Source organism: Bos taurus, chromosome 2, assembly GCF_002263795.3.
Source record: "Bos taurus isolate L1 Dominette 01449 registration number 42190680 breed Hereford chromosome 2, ARS-UCD2.0, whole genome shotgun sequence".
NCBI classification, from domain to species: Eukaryota; Metazoa; Chordata; class Mammalia; order Artiodactyla; family Bovidae; genus Bos; species Bos taurus.
Window position 1 is genome coordinate 68,414,680 of NC_037329.1, and position 26,418 is coordinate 68,441,097.

Sequence of the window (26,418 nt, forward strand, 5' to 3'; positions counted from 1 at the left end):
TAATACTTCTGCTTACTCAACTCTGAAGCAAACATTACAAGGCAACAGACACAAGACTGCTAGTGAAAGTTAGTTTTCTAAGATATCACAATCCACTCCTTGAACACAGAGTGTGTTGTTGAGAGAAGACTATTTTTGCCCGGAAAATTCCATGGACAAAGGAACCTGGCAGGTCACAATCCATAGGGTCACAGAGTCAGACACAAGTGAGTGACAACACACACACACACCTGATACCTTTCATTTGTTTCCTCCCAGGTCAGGAGAGTCACATGAGCAGTTGAAATCTCAAGGGCTCCTACAACCACTTGGGTTACCATGATTCTCCAAATATGTATTGCCTTCAAACACTCATTCCCAAAGCCTGCACTACATCTTGCTGAGTTTTTGTATACCACTTATTGAATAGAAAGTGAAAATAATTGAAAAATATTGAAAATATTGAAATTAATTGAAATTATCAATTATTGAAAATAATTGAAAAATAGTAAGCAACTAGTGAAAAATCCAAACTTTAATTTGGCCAGTACAGGGAGCCTTCTGTGTACCTCACCATCTAAATTGAAATTCCTTATTTTAAAATAATTAGATATCAGTTCACTCTGTTTTTCAAACTTCTTTAGCTAAAACCAAAGGTTCATTCATTTGTTTCAAAAAGGAATTTGAGTATGTATAGTCTTGCAAATTATAAAATTCCATTTTTATAATCTATTTTTACATTAATCTTTTTATAAAATGAATTGTATTTAATATTATCATTAAAAATATATTTATGCAGATATACACCTACACACATATACACACACACCCACTACAGATCAACCCAAGAACAACCCTCATGTTGATTTTCAATTTTATTCCACTCTTAGCTTTGTACTTGAAACAATTGATTAACATAAGGTGCAATACACTGCAGTGAAACATTGAAATAGTTTTAGAAAAATGATGGCCTGAGAAGAAAGGGTAAAACCAGCATTTGCATATCATAACATTTTAGCCTCTTTTCTATATTCTTATGTAAAAAAAATGCCGGTTTTTTCTGATGTTTCTTTTAAAATATCTTTTTATTATCTTTTTCGGTGGGTAAACTGATTTACTGGCTTGCTACCGAAGCATTCCAATACTTTGGCCACCTGATGCAAAAAAGTGACTCATTGGAAAATAACCTGATGCTGGGAAAGATCGAAGGCAGGAGGAGAAGGGGATGATAGAGGATGAGATGGTTGGATGGCATCACTGACTCAATGGACATGAGCTTGAGCAAGCTCCGGGAGTTGGTGACAGACAGGGAAGCCTAGCAACCATGGGGTCTCAGAGTCAGACACGACTGAGCAATTGAATTGACTGACTGACCTAAGCACTGCTACTGGTGAATGGACCTTATCTATGGCTTTAAATATTGAAAAAAAATTTCTGTTGCTATAGTTATTTTGTTTTTTACTTTATTTTGATTTTGGACACCTGGATCTCCTTGTCTGTTAATGTTAATGGGAGTGACAGGAAAACATGAAATACAGAAACTATTTTATACAGATAATTTAGAACTTTTGTATCCTTAGAACATGTATAAAGACAGTGAAAAATAGTAAAAAATTTTTTGAAGGAAAGCTTGTAATTTGTTTTTTTTTTTCTATTCAAAACAGAGCAAAGGGAGATTCGACCAATATTTATCCTATCTGATATCATCAGTCTTACCTGATTTCATTATACCGTGTATTTCCAATTGCACACATGAATCTGAAGCATTCTATGATTTCCCAAAGTAGAAGCCATATTATGAAATTAAAAGGGTTTCATCAAGTTACCTTCTCTAATAGCTCAGTTGGTAAAGAATCCGCCTACAATGCAAGAGGCCCCAGTTCGATTCCTGGGTCTGGGAGATCTTCTGGAGAAGGGATAGTCTACCCACGCCAGTATTCTTCAGCTTCCCTTGTGGCTCAGCTGGTAAAGAATCTGCCTGCAATGTGGGAGACCTGGGTTTGATCCCTGGGTTGGGAAATTCCCTGGAGAAGGGAAAGGCTACTGACTCCAGTATTCTGGCCTAGAGAACTCCATGGACTGAATAGTCCATGGGGTCGCAAAGAGTTGGACATGACTGAGTGACTTTCACGTTCACTTTCATCAAGTTACTATATCTATCAGTGAACATGCTGAAATAAAATTATTGCTTTCTAAGTGAGGTCAAACCTCACCCTGGCAGGCTAATCACCTTGCCAGATCTGCACCACACAGTACAGATGTCTCAGATGATGCCACAGTGAAGAGATGGCATACAGTCTGATCTTTGGTAATGAATTAGCCCAACTCTAGAATGCATTTGCAGTCTATACCAGTCTGAGAGACTGTGGATGGTAAATGAGAAAAAAATTGAATTAAGAGAATTTAGTTATGATCTCCAAAGGTCCTTCAATACCTGGGTTATATGATTCTAAAACTCTTGCCAAGAAAATGTCTGATTTAATTGACTAGATAATTTAATTGACCAAATATATCTATCTATTCAAATCAAAAGATACAGCAGATGTGAATCCTGCACTGGAGAATTGATAAGGTTAATTATGTGTGTGTTTTCTTTCCAGACAGACCATGAAGAGAGTTAATCATTAAAAGCTTTTTGAAAGTGGAGTATATGGGATAATACAGCCCAATATTCTACCTAAATCACACTATTCTTGAATACTATTAATATTAGCTTTTTTCCGTATATCCTCTCATATGATTTCATTAGCCAAACCTGATCAAGATAGAATCCTACTCATGTTTTTAATCATGTTAAGTTTTAAAAGAAGCATCTATAGTATATAAATAAAGCTTTATATACATTCAATATTTAAGGGTAAAACAACAATAACAATATCTATTTTATATCTAACACCTCTCATTTGCCTGATGTTTTCAACATATTTAAAAAATATCTTTTAATCCTTAAATTCTGGTTTCATCCTGCATTTCCCCAAGTAATATATTTGGAGAAGAAAACAAGTAATTTATCCTGTATAGTTTCCTGTAGTCTGGAGATACTAATTTTTACTAAGTAGTCAACCAAAATGCTTTTAATACAATGCTATATGTGCGTTGCATGCATGCTCAATTGTGTCTGATTCTTTGTGACCACATGGATTGTAGCCTCCATTTAGCATTATATTTCACTTGCTATTTTTCCAAAGTTCTTTTACGGGATCTGATTTAATCTGCTTGGTCCATGCATCATAAGTAAAATCAGTAATGAAAATGGCCCCTCTAGGGAACGATAATGAAATACAGGGTTAAAGAAGCCAGGTCAATGCATTGGTTTAGATTTATGGCAGGCCTGCCCCCAGGGCCTCTCATAGTGTCCCATGCCAGAGCAAACTGGCCCTGAACCATTGCCTGGCCTCTGCCCATAGGCTGCATACACTAGAGTGCTTTGACAGAGGAGAAAAAGAAAAAGAAAATAAAAAAGTATAAACCAGGCCAGACTGATCACATGTTTACACTGAGTTGCTTGAGGTTGAGTCTAAAGACTGAGTTGCCATCAAGGTGAGAGCCCGGGTATCCTTATCAAACTTCAGTGACAATAAGCAAGGCAAAATTATTTTAAACAAAAATTAATATTAAAATTTAAAGCCATAGAAGATGTAATTTCAACAAGATGCAGATTGTGAGAAGATTTTAACAAGCAATTTAGGAGAGGATATAGCCAGTACCAGTATATTAGAAACTTAATTTTATGGGCTATTTCCTCTAAGGCCAAATTTGAAGGTTTATATAAATCATAGTGAACTGGGCCTGAAGGACAGGGAGGCCTGGCGTGCTGCAGGCCATGAGGTTGCAAAGAGTCAAACATGACAGGGTGACTGAACAACAACGATGAACTGGTCACTTATTAGATTACATTGGAAATCCAAGTATTACTGTTCTAATTTTATGGAGAAAGTATTAAGTTCAGATCAATTTTTTACTTGAATGAGTCTTTAATTTTAACACTCTTTAATTCTTTACCATACTCTTTTTAAATGATCTTACTGTTTTTAACCCTAAAACATCCTATGCTGTCTAGACCAAGAAAAATATAAGAATCCCTAATAAAAAGTTTGATACTTACAAAATCAACTAAAAGAAAACTTTTTTTTTTAATTTTGAGTTTGTTAATCAACCAAGGTTGGAATCCACTGCTTAGCTTATATCACACCAAACCTCACAGTTCTACCTCATTCTATTTTATTGTTTGTTGACATATTTAAATGATAGAGATCAGAGGTAACAAGATGTACAGGAAACTTTTTCTCACTTTGGAGTTAACCTTGTTTTTCAACCGTGGGCAAATCAGCTTCTTTACCTTTCCTTTTCTTTAAAATAGAAATTTAAATACCCACCTTGAAGATGAATATTAAATTGAATAACATAAGAGATTGGATGATAGGAAGTACTCAGTAAATGCTACTGTTCATTCTTCTTTTAGTCAATGATGCATTGATTTAAAAAACAAGTGCACTAATGGCTACATTAAATACAGGCATAATTTCGCTACAAATTATTTGTAAAAATAAAAGAAGCAATGAGTAGATTTATTTTAATTCATTTTTAACATTTAGGTCTTGCTGTTGAGTTTATTAATTCATGTATTTATGTTCAGGGTAAATAAATGTCCTCTAGAGAATCAAGGGGTATTTTCTTTATTCAATAATGAATCATATCTAAAAGGGGAACTTAAAAAGCATCTGTAAGCTTTGAAGATTATAACATTTGCTGTTGTAAACATGGGAGGAAACATGTAATATTTATTATAAGTGGCCTGTTGGTCAAAGAAATAAGAGTGCTCCCCGAGGTAAAATAACCATGAGAAGCACACCTAACAAGAAATAAGTAAGGAAAGAATTTTCCATGATCTTGTCTCTTCTAGTTCCATCTAGTGTATTAATCACTCAGACAATGAGACACACACTGAACAGCTGGTCTGAATATCCTGTGAAGTCCTGGAAATTTTGTAATTGGTGTTGGCTCTCAGCACTAGCCCAGGGATATTCAGGATGGCACAGTGAACGTGGAGATGCAAAAGACTTCTCCATTTATCTGACCCTCTGGGGAATCATTTGTTTAGAACTTGGAACTAACTGGGCTTTTCTGTTCTCCAAGCAGCATTTGGGTTATTCAGCCACCCTCAGCATGGGTCAGGCTTGCCAAGGAAAACCACCCTGCTACAAATTCTAAGATTCTCCTTGATACTTAAACTTCACATCTGGTAACACATTGGAAGTTTTCCAATCCCTACACAATTTTTATTTTTATTTTTTTCTGGAAAAGGAGACTACTCACCATGTAATTCAAAGTAATATTATCCTTTTCTACAGAATTAATGAGAAGCTATAATTGCCAACACTGTTTACCTGCTACTCTGGGAGTATATTTCCAAGGCACATGAATTAGCCATCGCCAGCTTTCTAATTAGCCTGTGACAACTTTAATTCTAAAGGCATGTTTAATCAACAGCAACAGATGGAAATGCGCCTGGTGGTAAGTCATTGTGTTCACCGCTCCTAAGAGCACGTTTGTCCCAATGGCTCTAAATTATAAGCTATTTAGCATAGTAAGTGCTAAATTACTGGTAATGTTCTCCATCTTTTTTAGGCTATCAGAGTTACAATACATGAAAGAAATTATTATCACTGACATATATGAATACTTACTACATACTAAACACTATTATTAAACTTAATGAAGCCTCTAAATAACACCTCATGTTAGGGGATTTTTATATTCCCATTTTACAGATAAGGGAATTGAGCCTCAGAAAAATCAAAATGACTCGCCAAAATTTCCACAGGTCTTAGCAAGAGGGTTGAAATTTAAATTAACCATGATCATGTGGTAATAAAATCTTTGTTGTTCTTAGTCATATGTGGCTGTTCACTGTAGTGGTTTTAGACTTTGCTGACAAAATTGTGTTATTCTGTGGATCTTGTGATTATAAGATCCAATTTTTCTAACTTTTCTCCTCATAAGGATCAGTAATATACACAGAGGGCAGAAGCTGTCTGCTTTGTCCTTTTATTAATTTTACAAATATATATTAATTCAGAGTGAGTCACTGTATAAAGTTGGACTTATCATTATCTGTCTTAAAAACAGGTCCAGAGACTTTCAGACAACTCTCTCAGTGATGTTCAGAGGTTCACTGGAGGTACCTTCACCAAGACACCCATAAGTATACACTTGGTGACTTTTCCTCCAGCACCCATTAGCCAGCCTTTCTAGAATTTCATCACTGCCAGAGAAAGACAATCCAACAGGCTCTGATTGCCTTTTCTTAAAGTTCCCTGACTTAATATATCAAAGTGGGTTGCCATGCCCACTGGAGGATATATCAAAGTGGAGGATGCCATGCCATCCTCCAGGGGATTTTCCTGCATCTCCAGTGTCTCCTGCATTGGCAGACAGGTTCTTTACCACTAGCACCATCTGGGAAGCTCAGATGCAGGGAAGGGATGCCAGTTTAGGAATTTGGATCTCCTTGACCTGTCCTTTTCAAAACACAATTTCTTCTTTGCCTCTCTATCTCAAAGGACAGTACAGATTAAACATATCTAGACCTGGTATTTGAGGAATCTAAACAATAACTTCAGCATGTGTGTCCAAATCGATACGAGTTATTCAAAAATCTCTTGAGGTGAGATCTGCACATCTGTCACTGCGAAAACATCCCATGGAAATGTCATATATAGCTAGGGTTGGGATGTGTAGCTTTAAACATTCAAGCCTTGACCACTGGATGTGAGGAGCCTACTCACTGGAAAAGACCCTAAGGCTGGAAAAGAATGAGGGCAAGAGGAGAAGAGGCAAGAGAGGATGAGATGGTTGGATGGCATCACCGACTCAATGGACTTTAGTTCGGGCAATCTCAGGAAGATGGTGAAGGACAGGGAAGCCTGGTGTGCTGAGGTTCATGGGGTCACAAAGAGTCAGAAATGACTTGTGATTGAACAACAACAATTCAAGGTTTCTTAGGCACAGAAAGTGGAATCTGGAAAGGTTCTGGCCTCTACAATGATTCTGCAGTGTTTTGTCCCCTCTAATTTGGAATGTATTATTGTTGGAGAAATGACAACTGTGATGTGATCTGGAACAGATACCACTTTCATTTCTTTGTAATTAACCCCAGAGAAGACCTTTATTCATTTTGGAAATGTAGACATATCTAGCTACCAAACATGGTTTAATCACCTTAGAATTAAAAAAGAATAAATTAGACTTTTTCTGTTCCTCAATGATCATTGGCTTTTTCTCTTTCATTTGGTTAACAAATAGTAACTGTAAGAGGTTCAGGTCTACTGCTTGATCTTTCTTTTCATCCTTAGTGAAATTCTTTAAAACATAGGCACACATGCACACGTATGTACACGCACACACACACACACGTCATATCATGTTAGTAACAAAGGGCCTATAGAGACCTTTAACTTACAAATGGGGAAACATCCATTATTTTTCAAATCAAATAGTTTTATTCACTTACAGTCACACACATAATAAGAATTATTCAGTTTAAACTTAATTGGATTGAGTCACTGAAAGTCAGGTATATGTTAGTAATATAACCTAAATGTAACAGTCAATGTACCAGGTAGTCTTCTTGAATTTGAATAATAAAACACCCTTTTGGCCTATAGATTAAATTAGGCTAGTCTAAGATTATAAAATGACTATTTCATCTTAAAAAATATATATATATCATGAAATCACTATTTTGTGCCATGCACTCAACTAATCTGTCCCTGTGAATTAGTTTGCCCAAACTAATTCTATCTGGTCACATGGAATAATGTACAGGCATGCATCTCTTTATCACAAGACACTAAAACGTTTATAAAGCTAAAGGAGGAAATAATCACAAGTATAACAATAATACAAATAATATTTCTACAGTGTGTTGTCAGTTTTTTAACGGATGAAAGGATACCTTGACATAGATCTTTTGACATTGATCCCTTCTCTCCAAGGCCCCATTTATCTGCACAGGTTCCTGTACCCCAAAGGGTCCATTCTTGGTTCAATACTCTTCTGTCACCATCTTGAAATTCTTAATATACATGACGTCCTTGTACTGTTATTTTGCATAGTCCCTACAAGTTATGTAGCCATTCCCCTCCATCCCTGCTGTTTAGTCTTGCAATTAACAAGTTTATGCTTATGATGTCTCTGGTATTTCTTGGTTAAGCTCAAAGCTTGGTGGCAGAACTTGACTCTTGACTCTCTCAGCTAAGATCAACACATATTTCCCCTTGCTCTGTGCTCCTGATTGCTCCTGGTATTCTCACACCTCACCAACCTCAGGAGACCTGAGGACACAGGCCACTGTCAGGGCTCTGACCTGTAATGTCTGCTGGGTTTGCTCAAACTCACCTTATCACCCACCCATGCCACTGATAAGATCAAGCCCCCAATTAAAAGCTGGAAATTATTCCTTACAAAACTACAGACCAAAAAATTACTTCTATTTTCTATGCTTTTTTTTTTTTAAAGCATTACACCTACATTGAATCTTTGTAGTTAGTATCCTTGTTTCTTTGACAATACACTGAGAAGTCATCTCAGAATGAGCCCATTCTGGTCCCTTTAATCTTAGTTCTCTTAGTGTCTGTGTCAGAAAATGATACATTCTTGCTTTTTCCTCAAATTCTAGTCAGATACTGTGTTTCCAATGTTAATATACAGAGACAGCACACATGCAGTCATTCTAAAGGTTAAAACATTTTCTCTTTCTATGAAAAGAGGCATTATTTTTTCTTGTTAAAAAAAGTAATTTCTTAAAAGGCAACCAGCTCTTTGGATTGGGGCAATTGAAGTATCTTTACCCTAACAAAATGACTTACGCACATATACACACGTGCACATTCTCCACTTGGGAAATTAATGTAGCCTATTTTTTAAATATTTAATATTCTCAGCCATGCTGACAAATTGAGTTATCAAGGGCAGAGCTGAAAACAAGAAAATCATCCCATAGCCCCTTTATTAATATAAAGAAACACTTCAATATGTGAATGGTCCCAAATTCAGAAAGAGTTTGTAAATATTTTTTCAAGGAAATTATTCGAATCCCATGAAGATATGCGTAAGAAATAAGAGCAAACGGCAGAGGATACGGGGTTTCTGTGAATAATATCCATGTCACTGATGTTTCATTCAAAGCATGTTTCTATGTCACTGATGATGCATTCAAAGTAAAACTTACTACCCCCAAAATGATAGGCATTTTTTTTTCTTGGACTATACATCTCCTTATTTTTTTACTCATCAAACTGCTAATATCATAAGATTTAAAAAAAAAAAAAACCTTTCTGATTTTATTAAATTGAAAAGCTAGTCTGTATGCAAATAGCTGGGTGTGTCTGAGACCGTAAAAGTGGTATCTGCAGAGTTTCTATGATTTAAAACTCTGAAATTGTATTCATTTGTTTTGTAGCATATGTGTGTATCCTAAGTGCTCATGTATTCAAATCCTCTGCTATATTGCACAAGTTTTTATTGCTAAGATGGTCTTATTAAATGATTCAAACAAGCCAAATTCAACTGAAAGACAGCCTTTGAGCATTTTATATTGATGTGGTCAGGAATTAGGACAATTCTCTAGGAAAAGACACATATACCCATGTTATAGTCATTGTGTCTCTCAAGTTCACAGTTGCTGGCCAGACTCTGAAAATAGGGGAGGAAAACAACATGAGTCTAAGTATTGTTTGAAATACAAGATTTTGTTAATTTTTAATTGATACATGGACACACAATCAAAGATACGGTCAATCTTACTAACTTGCTTAACTGCCATTTAGCACATTGGTCAAAAGCTATGTTTGAATATTAAAACTTTAGAAGCAAGGTAGTTTAATAAGCCATGTAAGGCAAGGTGTGGAAGAGAGGACCAGAAATGACAGTAACAAAAGTGTTTTTTACTACAGGTCATTATGTTAAGTGGTAAATACATGTTTATTTTTAAGACCTCTGAAAATAAGGTCAACTGGTGTGACTGACGTTTACTCTGAATGTGAGAAAGCAAGACAATAGCTGTTAATGAAGAATAAAACGGAATCACCAGCTACATCTTACAGAACAACTGCTTTATCAGTCTACCTCACTTTACACAAAATATTACCTGTCCAAATATACCATTTTGCCCACTAAGGATTATTTTAATTCCTAGAAATAAATAGTGCTACTATTAAGACTGAGCACCTTTCTAAGTGTTACTGACAATAGTACACCTTCCTTTTTACAAAGAACGTCACAACTACAGCAATTTTAGTAATAAAGCTACCCACTCCAGGGTTCTTGCCTGGAGAATCCCATGGACGGAGAAGCCTGGTAGGCTGCAGTCCATGGGGTCACACAGAGTTGGACACGACTGAAGCGACTTAGCAGCAGCAGCAGCAGTAATAAAGCATAACTTTTTATAACTTGAATACCCAGGAATTTCAAAAACTAATTGATAAAAATTAAATTCCCCAGAAGAAAAGGCTGTACTTCTGCTACCTTACTTAACATGTAAGATATTTTTTATGTTGTCCTCAGCAGTAGCATATTGTCATTCATTGGGGAGGATTTGCATTGAAAGGATAGCTTGAATTTATGTAAAAGTGTGATGAATATGAAAACGATCAAGCAATAAAATTCTGTTCTCATCTTTAAAATATATATACTTACATAGCATGTGCTGTGCATTTATTATTTTTATTTAAGTTATTAAATCCCATAAGTTTGAAACACAAAAACACACACACACAAACAGAGTGTCAGAATGCTTTAGGCAAGTTCAACTTATTCTGTATGCTCACATATTATGCGCATTCACAAAGAAAATGGGAAGAATTACCCTAGAGTAATTTCTGGATTCATTTGTTTACCATGAATCTTCCTAAATTTTACTGTTATTCTAGCAACATGTAATAAACAAGCCAGAATGTGTCATACTATGTTATTGAATAATTATAAGGCAGCACGGCAACTGTATAATTTCTTGGTAATAAAGAATAAAAATAATGAAAGCAACAGAAAAACAGAGCAGAAAGGAATTTGAAAGTATTTCCTTTCTGATAAAACATGGGCCCTTCACAATTATATACACATTTAAATTCGTGTGCTGTTCTCTTATTAGTTCTGAGAACTGTTACAGTTGGATACAGAGTTGAATATACCTGATGAACTTACAATCAATTAAATAGTGCTAAATAATTTAAATTTGTCAAAAATATTTACATTATAAGTACAGTCTAAACCATGAGGCTATGAGAACTTCAGAATGGCTTTAAGGAAAATTCCTTGGATGGGTGTAATATTTTAGCTCCTCTCGCAGGGCAAGTGGAATAAAATAGCTTAAGGATGCATGGATGTTGGTGAATCACAATGTAATTACTTAATATTGGGCTTCTCAGCTAGACTCTAAGATCTCCAAGCTGAGGACAGGACAAATATCACTCCTATCCTCTCCTGCTTTCTTAATGGTTGGCAAAGAGTAGGTATTTAATAGCATCTGTTGAATGGATAAATGAAATGCAATAGTCTGCATTTTTATGTCAAAAGAAAGGGAGAGATTCAGTATAAAATTTTTCTGGAAGCATAAAATTTGATGAAATGCCTGTTGTTTGTGGAAAAGAAAGTTTAGAGCCTTTGGTTTCTGGAGGTTAAATTAAATGTAACACAGAGATTGGGATTTGGTGCTACCATTAGTATAAACAGTCAGGAAAAAAGTTTGTCTTGAGTCCATAGGATAAGAATTTAAGTTCAGGATGTATCGAATTTAGAAATGCAAAGCATCACATATTACAAACAGATTAATAGTTCAAAATGCACTACTGGATGCCTAAAGAGATAGCGAACCTTTAAACAACAGATTTTTGGAACTAAAATTGCATACAACCATGATAGATAGATAGATAGGGATTCAATTCAATTCAATTCAGTAGCTCAGTCGTGTCCGACTCTTTGCAACCCCATGAACTGAAGCACGCCAGGCCTCCCTGTCCAGCACCAACTCCCAGAGTCCACCATACCCATGTCCATTGAGTCGGTGATGCCATCCAATCATCTCATCTTTTGTCGTCCTCTTCTCCTCCTGCCCTCAATCCTTCCCAGCATCAGGGTCTTTTCCAATGAGTCAACTCTTCACATCAGGTGGCCAAAGTACTGGAGTTTCAGCTTCAGCTTCAGTCTTTCCAATGAACACCCAGGACTGATCTCCTTTAGGATGGACTGGTTGGATCTCCTTGCAGTCCAAGGGACTCTCAAGAGTCTTCTCCAACACCACAGTTCAAAAGCATCAGTTCTTTGGTGATCAGCTTTCTTTATAGTCCAAGTCTCACATCCATACATAACCACTGGAAAAACCATAGCCTTGACTAGATGGACCTTTGTTGACAAAGTAATGTCTCTGCTTTTTAATATGCTGTCTAGGTTGGTCATAACTTTCCTTCCAAGGAGTAAGTGTCTTTTAATTTCATGGCTTCAATCACCATCTGCAGTGATTTTGGAACCAGAAAAATAAAGTCAGCCATTGTTTCCACTGCTTCCCCATCTATTTGCCATGAAGTGATGGGACTGGATGCCATGATCTTAGTTTTCTGTATGTTGAGCTTTAAGCCAATTTTTTCACTCTCCTTTTGCACTTTCATCAAGAGGCTCTTTAGTTCTTCACTTTCTGCCACAAGGGTGGTGTCATCTGCATATCTGATGTTATTCATGTTTCTCCTGGCAATCTTGATTCCAGCTTGTGCTTCTTCCAGCCCAGCATTTCTCATGATGTACTCTTCATATAAGTTAAATAAGCAGGGTGACAATATATAGCCTTGATGAACTTCTTTTCCTATTTGGAACCAGTCTATTGTTCCATGTCCAGGTCTAACTGTTGCTTCCTGACCTGCATATAGGTTTCTCAAGAGGCAGGTCAGGTGGTCTGGTATTCCCAACTCTTTCAGAATTTTCCACAGTTTATTGTGATCCACACAGTCAAAGGCTTTGGCATAGTCAATAAAGCAGAAATAGATGTTTTCTGGAACTCTTTTGCTTTTTCCATGATCCAGAGTATGTTGGTAATTTGATCTCTGGTTCCTCTGACTTTTCTAAAAAGAGCTTGAACATCTGGAAGTTCACGGTTCACGTATACTGAAAGATGAACTCCCCAGGTCAGTAGATAGGGATAGAGATGCAGGAACTATAAATTCAGATTTAGAGGTTGGTATAGGTCTAAATATAGATTTCCATTTATTTAGCTAAATATCCTATCACTTCATCGCAAATAGACAGGGAAACAGTGGAAACAGTGAGAGACTTTATTTTTGGGGGCTCCAAAATCACTGCAGATGGTGATTGCAGTCATGAAACTAAAAGATACTTGCTCCTTGAAGGAAAGTTATGACCAAGCTAGACCACATATTAAAAAGGAGAGACTTTACTTTTCCAACAAACGTCTATCTAGTCAAAGCTATGATTTTTCCAGTAGTCATGTGTGGATGTTAGAGTTGGACTGTAAAGAAAGCTGAGTGCTGAAGAATTGATGCTTTTGAACTGTGGTGTTGGAGAAGACTCTTGAGAATCCCATGGACTGCAAGGAGATCCAACCAGTCCATTCTGAAGGAGATCAGCCCTGGGTGTTCTTTGGAAGGAATGATGCTAAAGCTGAAACTCCAGTACTTTGGCCACCTCACGTGAAGAGTTGACTCATTGGAAAAGACTCTGATGCTGGGAGGGATTGGGGGCAGGAGGAGAAGGGGACGACAGAGGATGAGATGGTTGGATGGCATCACTGACTTAATGGACATAAGTTTGAGTAAACTTTGGGAGTTGGTGATGGACAGGGAGGCCTGGCGTACTGCAGTCCATGGGGTTGCAAAGAGTCGGACTGACTGAGCGACTGAACTGATACATTTTAAATGTTTAAACACTTCAAACCACATGGTAGGAGGTAATAATTAAAACTGATGGAATGAATAAAATTTCTAAATAGTAAAAACTATTTGGAATACAATTATAGTAAAACATAAGGTTATAATTAAAATAACATAATCATTTAATTATTAATACATTTAATAAACAATATTTTAATATATGTAAATAAAAATAGAATAAAAAAACATGCAAGTATCTTATAACCTTATAGAATTAAACACATTTTCCCTATTTTATGAAGTGATTTTTTGTTGATGTTGTTCATACCTAAGTCTAAACTAAAAAGTTTATATGAGGGAGAAAAACAGAAACTAATTTTTCCTGACAGTAGCAGTTGATATTTTAAATCAACAGCGTTTGATTTATTGATTCAGCTTCCCTCAAATGTTTTGAGCCCATCCTATTAATGAAAGATTAATAATTTAAGAACACAAATGGCAAAGTATATGACGTTTTCATTTCTTTTTTTGTTTCTCTTTATTTAGGAAGTGTCCTTATCAAATGATTTCTTACATAAGGACAGCTCCAACAGGCTAGTGCTTATTTTTGCTTTCTACAATAAATTATACTATAAAATGTCACCTCAGGACATAAAAGAATCTGTGAAGGAAATTCAACTGAAATCAAATTTCTAAAAGTGTTTTCCCATTGTTGTAACTAGTCAAAATAGTCCTAAAAGTTTGTGGAATAAAAATATTAACATCTCAAGTTGAAATATAAAGGAAAAAGGGATTTGCCCTCTCTTATATAGAACATGTACTTACTAAAGTATTGTTAAATGAATGAATGAATGAATTAAAAGAAAAGCCAGGAGAGTTGCAAGAGGATTGGTAAGACCCTTCTGATACCGTGTGCAAAGGGAAGGCCTAAAGATCATGATGTGACAGAGAGAAAAATCCCATGGCAATATAGCTCCCACACCAAACACGGGGTATGTAGATAAATGTAAAAGGAGGGGACCTGCGAAGGCAACCACAATAATATGAAATCTCAAACCCAACCTAATTCCCAAATAACTTAAAGCAAAGCCCCGTAAAAAAGACAAAGGAGATAGGCATTCTGCCTAATTATTAGGTATAAGATCTATTTACCATAGTCACTACTGTCCCATTCTAGAGGTCTCCATTTAAAGAACAAAGATTATAAGGCACATGAAAAGACAAAGCAAGAAACAAAACAAACTGAAAAACCCAATAACAAACTGCCAAGAGACAAAGTAATCATCTAAACACTCTCATGTCTTAAACAAATATTAAGACTCTGACAAGAAATTTAAAATGAAAGATTAAGAATTTAAGAACACAAATAGAAAAGTACTTGAGACAAGATCAGATGGGAAATTTTAGCAGACATAACACAACTACATGAAATTATGATTTTCTCAGGGTAAATGAACAGTCATGGGATTGCTGGGCCACATGACAGTTTTATACGTACCCCAGTGTTCATTGGAGCACTATTTACAATAGCCAGGACAGAAAGCAACTTAAATGTCCACTGACAAATGAATGGATAAAGAAGATATGGTACATATATACAAAGGAATATTACCCAGCCATTAGAAGGAACAAAACTAGGTCATTTGTGGTGATGTGGATGAACTTAGAGTTCCACATCATAAAGGGAATATTTGAAAAAATGAAGAGGAAGAATTCTAAAAAAAACAAATAGCCGGATAGATTCAAGAACCTTTAAGTTCAACAAGAAAGCAAACAAGTTATATGATTTTTGTAAGTTTTATCACTTTGGTAGCAGATACATACTTTTTTTTCCCCCAGGCTCATATACAACTTCTTAGCCTTTTAATGCTGTAACTAAGGCAGTGGTACCCCACTCCAGAACTCTTGCCTGGAAAATCCATGAACGGAGGAGCCTGGTAGGCTGCCGCTAAGAGTCGGACACGACTGAGCGACTTCACTTTCCCTTTTCCCTTTCATGCATTGGAGAAGGAAATGGCAACCCACTCCAGTGTTCTTGCCTGGAGAATCCCAGGGACGGAGGAGCCTGGTGGGCTGCCGTCTATGGGATTGCACAGAATCAGACACAACTGAAGCGACTTAGCAGCAGCAAGAATATGCAGATTTCATTTCCCAGGCTCCCTTGACACCCGGCTTCTTTTTAGTTACCACCAATAAGAGGGATTGATGGGAGATCAGATGGCAGGAGCATGAGGGAAGCCACTTTCTTCATCTCTATTTTGTCTGGCAGCATTTCTAGATGTGTGCATCTGCTAAGAATTTCTAGTTTCAACCACAAGACTTAACTTTTCTTGTTCCACCAAAATGGTAGCTGCACTCTCATAATTCCAAAACTGGCCATGTGTCGCCTCCTTCTATGAAAACTCTCACACCTGTCATGCATGGGATGTCAACAGCCACTGGGTGTCACTGGCTGGGTTACAGGGGCCAGTTGGCTGCTACTTATCAAGATACTAGCATCTAGGTCAATTTGTTGCTCCCTTCTCTCTCTCTCTGAACTTTCAACATGCAACTGATATTCTTTATACTTGTTCCCATTTTCCTGACAGAATACTAACTGGAAAAAAAAAAAAAAAAGATCCACAAGAGTATAAGGTAGCTTCCTGCTCTTGCTTACTCAGTTGTATGTTGTTAAAACCAAATCCATGGCTTTCCAAAGGGAGCAGTGGTAGAGAATCTGCCTACCAATGCAGGAAATGCAGGAGACTCAGGAATGATCCCTGGGTGGGAAAGATCTCCTGAGTAGGAAATGGCAACTCACTCCAGTATTCTTGTCTGGAAAATTCCATGGACAGAAGAGCCTGATAGGCTATAGTCCATGGGATCACAGAATCAGACATGACTGAGCAACTGAGAACTAAAGCCAAATTCAAATATAAGTGATTTCTGAGCAAGAAGCAAATACTAAAATTAATCATAAACTGAATATGAGTGTGTGCTTCTGTCACAAGGGAGATGTGAGTTAAAATATTTAGTGTGCTACACACAACAGACAACACAGAAATACAAAGGATCATAAGAGACTACTATCAACAATTATATGCCAATAAAATGGACAACGTCGAAGAAATGGACAAATTCTTAGAAAAGTGCAACTTTCCAAAACTGGACCAGGAAGAAATAGAAAATCTTAACAGACGCATCACAAGCATGGAAATTGAAACTGTAATCAAAAATCTTCCAGCAAACAAAAGCCCAGGTCCAGACGGCTTCACAGCTGAATTCTACCAAAAATTTAGAGAAGAGCTAACACCTATCCTGCTCAAACTCTTCCAGAAAATTGCAGAGGAAGGTAAACTTCCAAACTCATTCTATGAGGCCACCATCACCCTAATACCAAAACCTGACAAAGATCCCACAAAAAAAGAAAACTACAGGCCAATATCACTGATGAACATAGATGCAAAAATCCTTAACAAAATTCTAGCAATCAGAATCCAACAACACATTAAAAAGATCATATGCCATGACCAAGTGGGCTTTATCCCAGGGATGCAAGGATTCTTCAATATCCGCAAATCAATCAATGTTATACACCACATTAACAAATTGAAAAATAAAAACCATATGATTATCTCAATAGATGCAGAGAAAGCCTTTGACAAAATTCAACATCCATTTATGATAAAAACTCTCCAGAAAGCAGGAATAGAAGGAACATACCTCAACATAATAAAAGCTATATATGACAAACCCACAGCAAACATTATCCTCAATGGCGAAAAATTGAAAGCATTTCCTCTAAAGTCAGGAACAAGACAAGGGTGCCAACTTTCACCATTACTATTCAACATAGTTTTGGAAGTTTTGGCCACAGCAATCAGAGCAGAAAAAGAAATAAAAGGAATCCAAATTGGAAAAGAAGAAGTAAAACTCTCACTATTTGCAGATGACATGATCTTCTACATAGAAAACCCTAAAGACTCCACCAGAAAATTACTAGAACTAATCAATGATTATAGTAAAGTTGCAGGATATAAAATCAACACACAGAAATCCCTTGCATTCCTATACACTAATAATGAGAAAACTGAAAGAGAAATTAAGGAAACAATTCCATTCACCATTGCAACGGAAAGAATAAAATACTTAGGAATATATCTACCTAAAGAAACTAAAGACCTATATATAGAAAACTATAAAACACTGGTGAAAGAAATCAAAGAGGACACTAATAGATGGAGAAATATACCATGTTCATGGATTGGAAGAATCAATATAGTGAAAATGAGTATACTACCCAAAGCAATTTATAGATTCAATGCAATCCCTATCAAGCTACCAACAGTATTCTTCACAGAGCTAGAACAAATAATTTCACAATTTGTATGGAAATACAAAAAACCTCGAATAGCCAAAGCGACCTTGAGAAAGAAGAATGGAACTGGAGGAATCAACCTACCTGACTTCAGGCTCTATTACAAAGCCACAGTTATCAAGACAGTATGGTACTGGCACAAAGACAGAAATATTGATCAATGGAATAAAATAGAAAGCCCAGAGATAAATCCACGCACATATGGACACCTTATCTTTGACAGAGGAGGCAAGAATATACAATGGATTAAAGACAATCTCTTTAACAAGTGGTGCTGGGAAAACTGGTCAACCACTTGTAAAAGAATGAAACTAGAACACTTTCTAACACCATACACAAAAATAAACTCAAAATGGATTAAAGATCTCAATGTAAGACCAGAAACTATGAAACTCCTAGAGGAGAACATAGGCAAAACACTCTCCAACATACATCACAGCAGGATCCTCTATGACCCACCTCCCAGAATATTGGAAATAAAAGCAAAGATAAACAAATGGGACCTAATTAAACTTAAAAGCTTCTGCACAACAAAGGAAACTATTAGCAAGGTGAAAAGGCAGCCTTCAGAATGGGAGAAAATAATAGCAAATGAAGCAACAGACAAACAACTAATCTCAAAAATATACAAGCAACTCCTACAGCTCAACTCCAGAAAAATAAACGACCCAATCAAAAAATGGGCCAAAGAACTAAACAGACATTTCTCCAAAGAAGACATACAGATGGCTAACAAACACATGAAAAGATGCTCAACATCACTCATTATCAGAGAAATGCAAATCAAAACCACTACGAGGTACCATTTCATGCCAGTCAGAATGGCTGGGATCCAAAAGTCTACAAGCAATAAATGCTGGAGAGGGTGTGGAGAAAAGGGAACCCGCTTACACTGTTGGTGGGAATGCAAACTAGTACAGCCACTCTGGAGAACAGTGTGGAGATTCCTTAAAAAACTGGAAATAGAACTGCCTTATGATCCAGCAATCCCACTGCTGGGCATACACACTGAGGAAACCAGAAGGGAAAGAGACACGTGTACCCCAATGTTCATCGCAGCACTGTTTATAATAGCCAGGACATGGAAGCAACTTAGATGCCCATCAGCAGATGAATGGATAAGAAAGCAGTGGTACATATACACAATGGAGTATTACTCAGCCATTAAAAAGAATACATTTGAATCAGTTCTAATGAGATGGATGAAACTGGAACCTATTATACAGAGTGAAATCAGCCAGAAAGAAAAACACCAATACAGTATACTAACACATATATATGGAATTTAGAAAGATGGTAACAATAATCCTGTGTACGAGACAGCAAAAGAGACACTGATGTATAGATCAGTCCTATGGACTTTGTGGGAGAGGGAGAGGGTGGGGAGATTTGCGAGAATAGCATTGAAACATGTATAATATCATGTATGAAACAAGTCGCCAGTCCAGGTTCGATGCACGATACTGGATGCTTGGGACTGATGCACTGGGACGACCCAGAGGGAGGGTATGGGGAGGGAGGAGGGAAGAGGGTTCAGGATAGGGAACACAGGTATACCTGTGGCGGATTCATTTAGATATTTGGCAAAACTAACATAATATTGTAAAGTTTAAAAATAAAATAAAAAAAAATATTTAGTGTGCTACTAAAAGCATATCATTGTGTGTTTCTAAAAAAGCATGTAGGTCTCTACATCCCAGTTTGAGAAGGACTCCCAAACTTATTGGTGGGAAGTACCCTGTGATTGACGGGGGGAAAAAAGGCAACTAATTCTGATTGAGTTTTTTATTTTTGCTAGAGTTTCATGCATATTTGATTTAATTCTACCACTCCCTCATTTACAAAGGCTTATATTCTAATCCTCTTTTGTGGAGACTTTTATATAATTGTTTCTCTCCAATGTAAACCAGATTCTGCATGACTTCAAATTTCATGTTGCTTCTATTATAACATTGATTTTTGATTAGTTCTGTAACTTTTCTGGCTTTGGATGAACCATTCTGCAGACAAGTAATGTCAAAGATTGTATAAAGCACACATAATAAGATATAAGGTCAAAACTGCTCTTTAAACATGGTAAACATGAGTTCCATGTAGCTATTTAAATTTAAAGTGAATTAGATTTGTGTGTGTGTGTGTACATGCTCAGTCATGTCTGACTCTTTGCGACCCCATGGACTGTAGCCTGCCAAGCTCATTTGTCCATGGAATTTTCCAGGCAAGAATACAGGAGCAGGTTAACATACCCTCCTCCAGGGGTCTTCCCAACTCAAGGATCGAACCCTTGGGTCTCCTGCATTGGCAGGCAGATTCGTTCCTACTGAGCCACCTAGGAAAACCTAATTAGATTTAGGAAATATGAAAAATTTAGAGTTTGATTAGTACTAGTCACATTTCAGGTACTCAGTAGGTACAATGTAGCTCTTGACTACCACATTGACTAACAGCATAGTTATACAAATTTTTTCCCATCATTAGATAATGCTATTGAATAACATTGATAGAATATATGGCACTCAAGGAAAGAAAGCAAACACGTCCTTTGTAGTTTCTTATGAATTCTACATCAGTTCCAATGTCATTTTTCAACACATTTCAAGGGCATGCCACAGAATTTCTAAAATTAATTTTCAAGTGATAAAGTAAAAAGAATAAGCTCCTAAGGCCAGATGCCCCCAAAACCTAAAATCCAATATTGCATGAAGATTTCTTGAACATATTGACAAATAAGCAGGTGGAGTAGTCAGGATTCAGATACCATTTCTCACACTGGAAACAATAAATAAAATGCAGAAGAAGCTGAACACATACAAGAAATTATTGTCTAGAATCTGTAAAATATGAAATAGCAATCATTGCCTTAAAGACAGAGGAATAAATCATTCAAATTGCTTTGATTCCAGAGTAAGAAAACTGTTCTTAAGAATGTTAAAACTCACCTTCAATCCTAGTAGGTTGGTATCATGCTTAGAATAATCACATTGAAGAATGCTTTTAAAAGACAGATAAATTCTTACCATGAACAACCAAAAAAGAGCTGCCACTTTTCTCTAGCAATAAGTATCAATACGTGGATTGACAGCAATATGAAAGATGAAAAGTTATTAGTCACACCCAAGTTAATAATGGCAGCACCAGGAACTCCCTGGTGGTCTAGCGGTAAAGGGGATTCCCAGGTGGTGCAGTGGTAAAGAACCCTCTTGCCGATGCAAGAGGCACAGGAGATGTGTGTTCAATCCCTGGGTGGGAAAGACCCCTTGGAGAAGGAAATGACAACCTGCTCCAGTATTCTTGCCTGGATAATCCCATGGACAGAGGAGCCTGGCAGGCTACATACCATGGAACCAAAAAGTGTTGGCCAAGGCTAAGCAACTGAGCGTGCAGGAACAGAACATAACCAGTGGTTATAACTCCAGGCTTCCATTGCAGGCAATATGGGCTCCATCCCTGTTCAGGAAACTAAGATCCCGCCAGAGGTATGGCCAAAATATTAATAGTATTAATGGCAGCACCAAGGGAGGCAGGATGACCACTGCCACCCTCACAGTGTGAAGCAAGTGACACTTGATTCCACCTCGAGGGGAGGAGCTCCACCTTGTGGAATACAGCAAAAAGCATAATAATGCCTACCGGCAGTCTCAGGATGGCGACCCCACCACAAGGCTTGCAGGTTCGGAGGCTGCCAAAAAAAGACAGGATTCACACAGTATCGGGTGGGACAACACTTTACTCAGAGAAAAGGCAGAGCAAGATCAGCATCTACAGTGAGGTTGGTCCCTCATGACCAAAAAGTTCCATCCTTCAGCCAATTCAGGGAATTGGTCTCAGCACACCACTCTTGGGCTTCAGTCAAAAGGTCACCATCAGCAACAGATAGATATAGTGGTGGAGTTAGCCCCATGCCATCACAACACAGGCAGAACAAAGACATAGGCATCAAGTGTGATACAGAAAAAAGATGATAATCCCAAACAAGGAAAAATGCCCAGCACAGGCTCTGAAGACTCTTTATATCCACTTAAGAGAATGTTCCAGAGTGGTAGCACAATCGTATGCAATCCTACAAGAGTGCCAGGCTCTGCATACTGCCTTTCTCACACACAATCTCAAATTGCCTGCTTTTCTTCTCTTCCTTAGTTTCTCTGTATGTGTTTTGGGAAGATAATTATATATATATATATATATATATATATATATAATCTCTCTTAGACTATATGTCTGTGTGTGTGTGTGAGAAAGAGAGAGAGAAATCGCTTAAGTTGTATCTGACTCTTTGTGACCCTATGGACTCTAGCCAGCCAGCCTCCTTTATCCATGGGATTCTCCAGGCAAGAATACTGTAGTGGGTTGCCAGGCAAGAATACTGTAGTGGGTTGCCAGCCCTCCTCCAGGATTTTCCTGACCCAGGGATCAAACCAAGTCTCTTATGTCTCGTGCATTGGCAGGTGGATTCTTTACCACTAGCACTAGCTGCTAAGCCGCTTCAGGTGTACCCAGCTCTTTGCAACTCTGTGGACTGTAACTTGCCAGGCTCCTCTGCCCATAGATTTCCCAGGCAAGAATAATGGACTGGGTTGTCATTTTCCTCTTCCAGGGGATCTTCCTGACCCAGGAATCGAACCAAGTTCTCCTGCAGCTCTTGCACTGCAGGCGGATTCTTTACTGCTGAGCCACTGAGGAAGTGTGTGTACACACACACACACACACACACACACACACACACACACTCACAGTACAATAAACTCAAATTTTTCAAACCAAGTAATGTCATTTTAAAACAAGCTTTTGCTATGAGTTCAAAGTCTGAATTGGGCAGTTTCTTGTTAAGAACATAAATGTATCAAAAGTAAGGTGATAGAATTGAACCTACTCATCACTGACAAATATATTTACTTTCCTGATTCTTGTCATTCATTGGTAAATTACTTCTTAGACTAAACCCTCAGATGGATATTACTATCTCTATCATACAATAAAGAATCCTTGCTTTATAATAGTATATATGTATAAAAGACATATACATATCTCACTCCTAATTTCAGGCTCTTTCCAAAAAATTACTGACTCAGGGAAACTGCATTCGTAGATTTAACTACTTCTAGCTATCTCTCCAAATTTTACCACAGGACCTTGATTATAATTTCCTAGTGGAAAAAAAATTTAGAAAGTTAATTAGCAGGTTTATTTGAGAGAATATAAAATCAAAGCAAAAATGAAACTATGATGAAGAAAGTGTACACAAAGCAGATTACTGACATCAGTGGTAGACAGAAGAAAAAAGATGTAACAAATCTAGATCAATAAGATTATATCTGATAGATAAAAAATTTAAATGAAATAAATAAAAGCTTACATTTGGCAATCAATGCTATTTATAAAATGCAATATATGAACTGGTAAGTCTATAAAAAATTGGGCAACAGCACTATTTGGAATAAAAATAAAAGTGGCCACTTGCAACTTGTATTTTGAGAATCTATAAAATGAAAGTGAAAAGGGGGTTTCAAGCTACAAAAAACACCATCTAACTTTTATAATGTCCATTGCAATTTATGTTGGAGAGAAAATGGTCCAGATTCTCTTACCTGATCAAGTTGCAGTTACAGTCACAGTACTCAGTGATGGAGGCCGGGTACAGTGTGTGGAGAGAAGAAGGGAAGAATTTTGCCCAATATAAAAATACATTGCTTTTCCTGGTTACAAGGTAAGATGTTTTCCTATTAAATCGTATGGTATTTCAACACGAACTACCTCTTTATGACTTGTTATCAAGGAACACCACAGGAGTGCAGTCTTATACATGAAAGGATGAAATAAATTTAGAGAAAAAATTAAATCCTCAGTAGTTTTTGGAGGAAAATGTAGATTTATCTGCTAAAAAAGTGTATTACTTTTATCTTGAAAAAGTAAAAAAAATTATTATTCCTTGGAACCATCTCAAAATGGAATACAACACTTTGAAATCTGGAGACTTGGATTCAATTTTGAAAACCACCCCGACAAGTCCTAAAACTTTGACCAAATAACCCTTTAATTCAGTACAGCCTGAACTCCAATAGTAGTACCTTAATGGTCTTTTGAGAAGTTTGTGTGATACAATGTTAAAAGACAGCAACAGCAACAACAAGTTTGAAAACTGTAAATCATTTGAATATATATCATTATTATTATTTTCAATTGAAGAACCAGTAATTGAGGATTACCTTACCTGAGGTTTGAAGAACTGGCAACATTTGCCAGCCAAAGACCCAAGGACCATGTCTGGAGTCGATAGAACCAAGTTTCCTCAGCTTGCCGCAACAAGGGATAGACAAGGCATGTGGAGCGCACACTGGGGAACTTTGGGCCATTTTGAAAAGGTGGAGTTGGGAGACTGAATAATTGTTTTAAACAACAGCTCAGTTGTATATATGTACCACATCCTCTTTATCCATTCCTCTGTCAGGGGACATTTAAGGTGCCTCCATGTCCTGGCTATTGTAAACAGTGCTATAGTGGACACAGGTGCCCATGAATCTTTTATAGTTATGGTTTTCTCCAGGTATGTATGTCAAGGAGTGGGATTGCTGGGTCCTAAATGGAACAAAATTCAAAAAAAAGAGGGGATATATGTATATGGAGAGATGCTTCACTTTGATGTCCAGCAGAAATGGATACAACATTGTAAAGCAACTATACACCAATATTTTTTTTTGCTGCTGAGTCGCTTCAGTCTACACATCACAAAATTCACCCTTTTAAGCACACAATTCAGTGGTGTTTAGTATATTTAGCAAATTGTGCAACCATTGCAACTCTGCAATTTCAGATCATCTTCAGTACTCCAAAATGTATTAATAACTTAAAAACTGTTAGCAGTCAGTCCCTACTTCCCAAGATACTTAAACCCTGGCAACCATAAATTTGCTTCTGTCTTTATGGATCTACCTATTCTAATTATTTCATGTCAATGTTATCAAACAATATGTGAACTTTTTCTAACTAGATTCTTTCAATTAATAACAGTTTCAAGGTCCATACATGCTGTAGTATACTTCATTCTATTTTACTGTGAATAATATTCTATTGAGTAGATAAATAACATTTTGTTGATGTAAACATGGGTTGTTTCCACTTCTCAGTTCAGTTCAGTTCAGTTGCTCAGTCACGTGCTAACCTTTACAACCCCATAGACTGCAGCACACCAGGCTTCCCTGTCCATCATCAACTCCCAGAGCTTGCTCAACCTCATATCCATCAAATCGGTGATGCCATCCAACCATCTCATCCTCTGTTATCCCCTTCTTCCCCTGCCTTCAATCTTTCCCAGTATCAGGGTCTTTCCTAAAGAGTCAGTTCTTCACTTCAGGTAGCCAAAGTATTGGAGCTTCAGCATCAATCCTTCCAATGACTATTTAGGATCTCCTTGCAGTCCAAGGGACTCTCAGGAGTCTTCTCCAAAACCACAGTTCAAAAACATCAATTCCTCAGTGCTCAGCTTTCTTTATGGTCCAACCCTCACATCCAGACACGACTACTGGAAAAACCATAGCATTGACTATACAGACCTTTGTCAGCAAAGTGATACCTCTACTTTTTAATATGCTGTCTAGGTTTGTCATAACTTTTGTTCAAAGGAGCAAGTGTCTTTTAATTTCATGACTGCAGTCACCATCTGCAGTGATTTTTGGAGCCCAAGAAAATAAAGTATGTCACTGTTTCCATTGTTTCACCATCTATTTGCCATGAAGTGATGGGTCCAGATGCCATGATCTTAGTTTTTGGAATGTTGAGTTTTAAGCCAACTTTTTCACTCTCCTCTTTCACTTTCATCAGGAGACTCTTTAGTTCCTCTTTGCTTTATGCAACAAGGGTGGTGTCATCTGTATATCTGAGGTTCTTGATATTTCTCTCTGCAATCTTGTGCTTCATCAAGCCTGGCATTTTTCATGATGTATGCTGCATATAAGTTAAATAAGCAGGGTGACAAATACCAGCCTTGACTTACTCCTTTCCTGATTTGGAATCATTCAGTGTTCCACATCCACTTCTCTAACTGTTGTTTCTTGACCTGCATACTGATTTCTCAGGAGGAAGGTAAGGTGGTCTTGTATTCCCATCTCTCAAAGAATTTTCCATAGTTTGTTGTGATCCACACAGTCAAAGGCTTTAGCATAGTCAATGAAGGAGCAGCAGATGTTTTTCTGGAACTCTCTTGCTTTTTCTGTG

General features: G+C 37.1%; 1 non-coding gene across 1 annotated transcript; it reads left to right on the forward strand.

Annotated features, from left to right (window-relative positions):
- Nucleotides 1–3,285: 3,285 nt before the first annotated feature.
- LOC112443654 (small nucleolar RNA SNORA42/SNORA80 family) lies at nucleotides 3,286–3,415 on the forward strand. Its single transcript, XR_003032062.1, has one exon. It is a non-coding gene; the product is annotated as a small nucleolar RNA SNORA42/SNORA80 family (small nucleolar RNA).
- The last annotated feature ends 23,003 nt before the right edge of the window (nucleotides 3,416–26,418 follow it).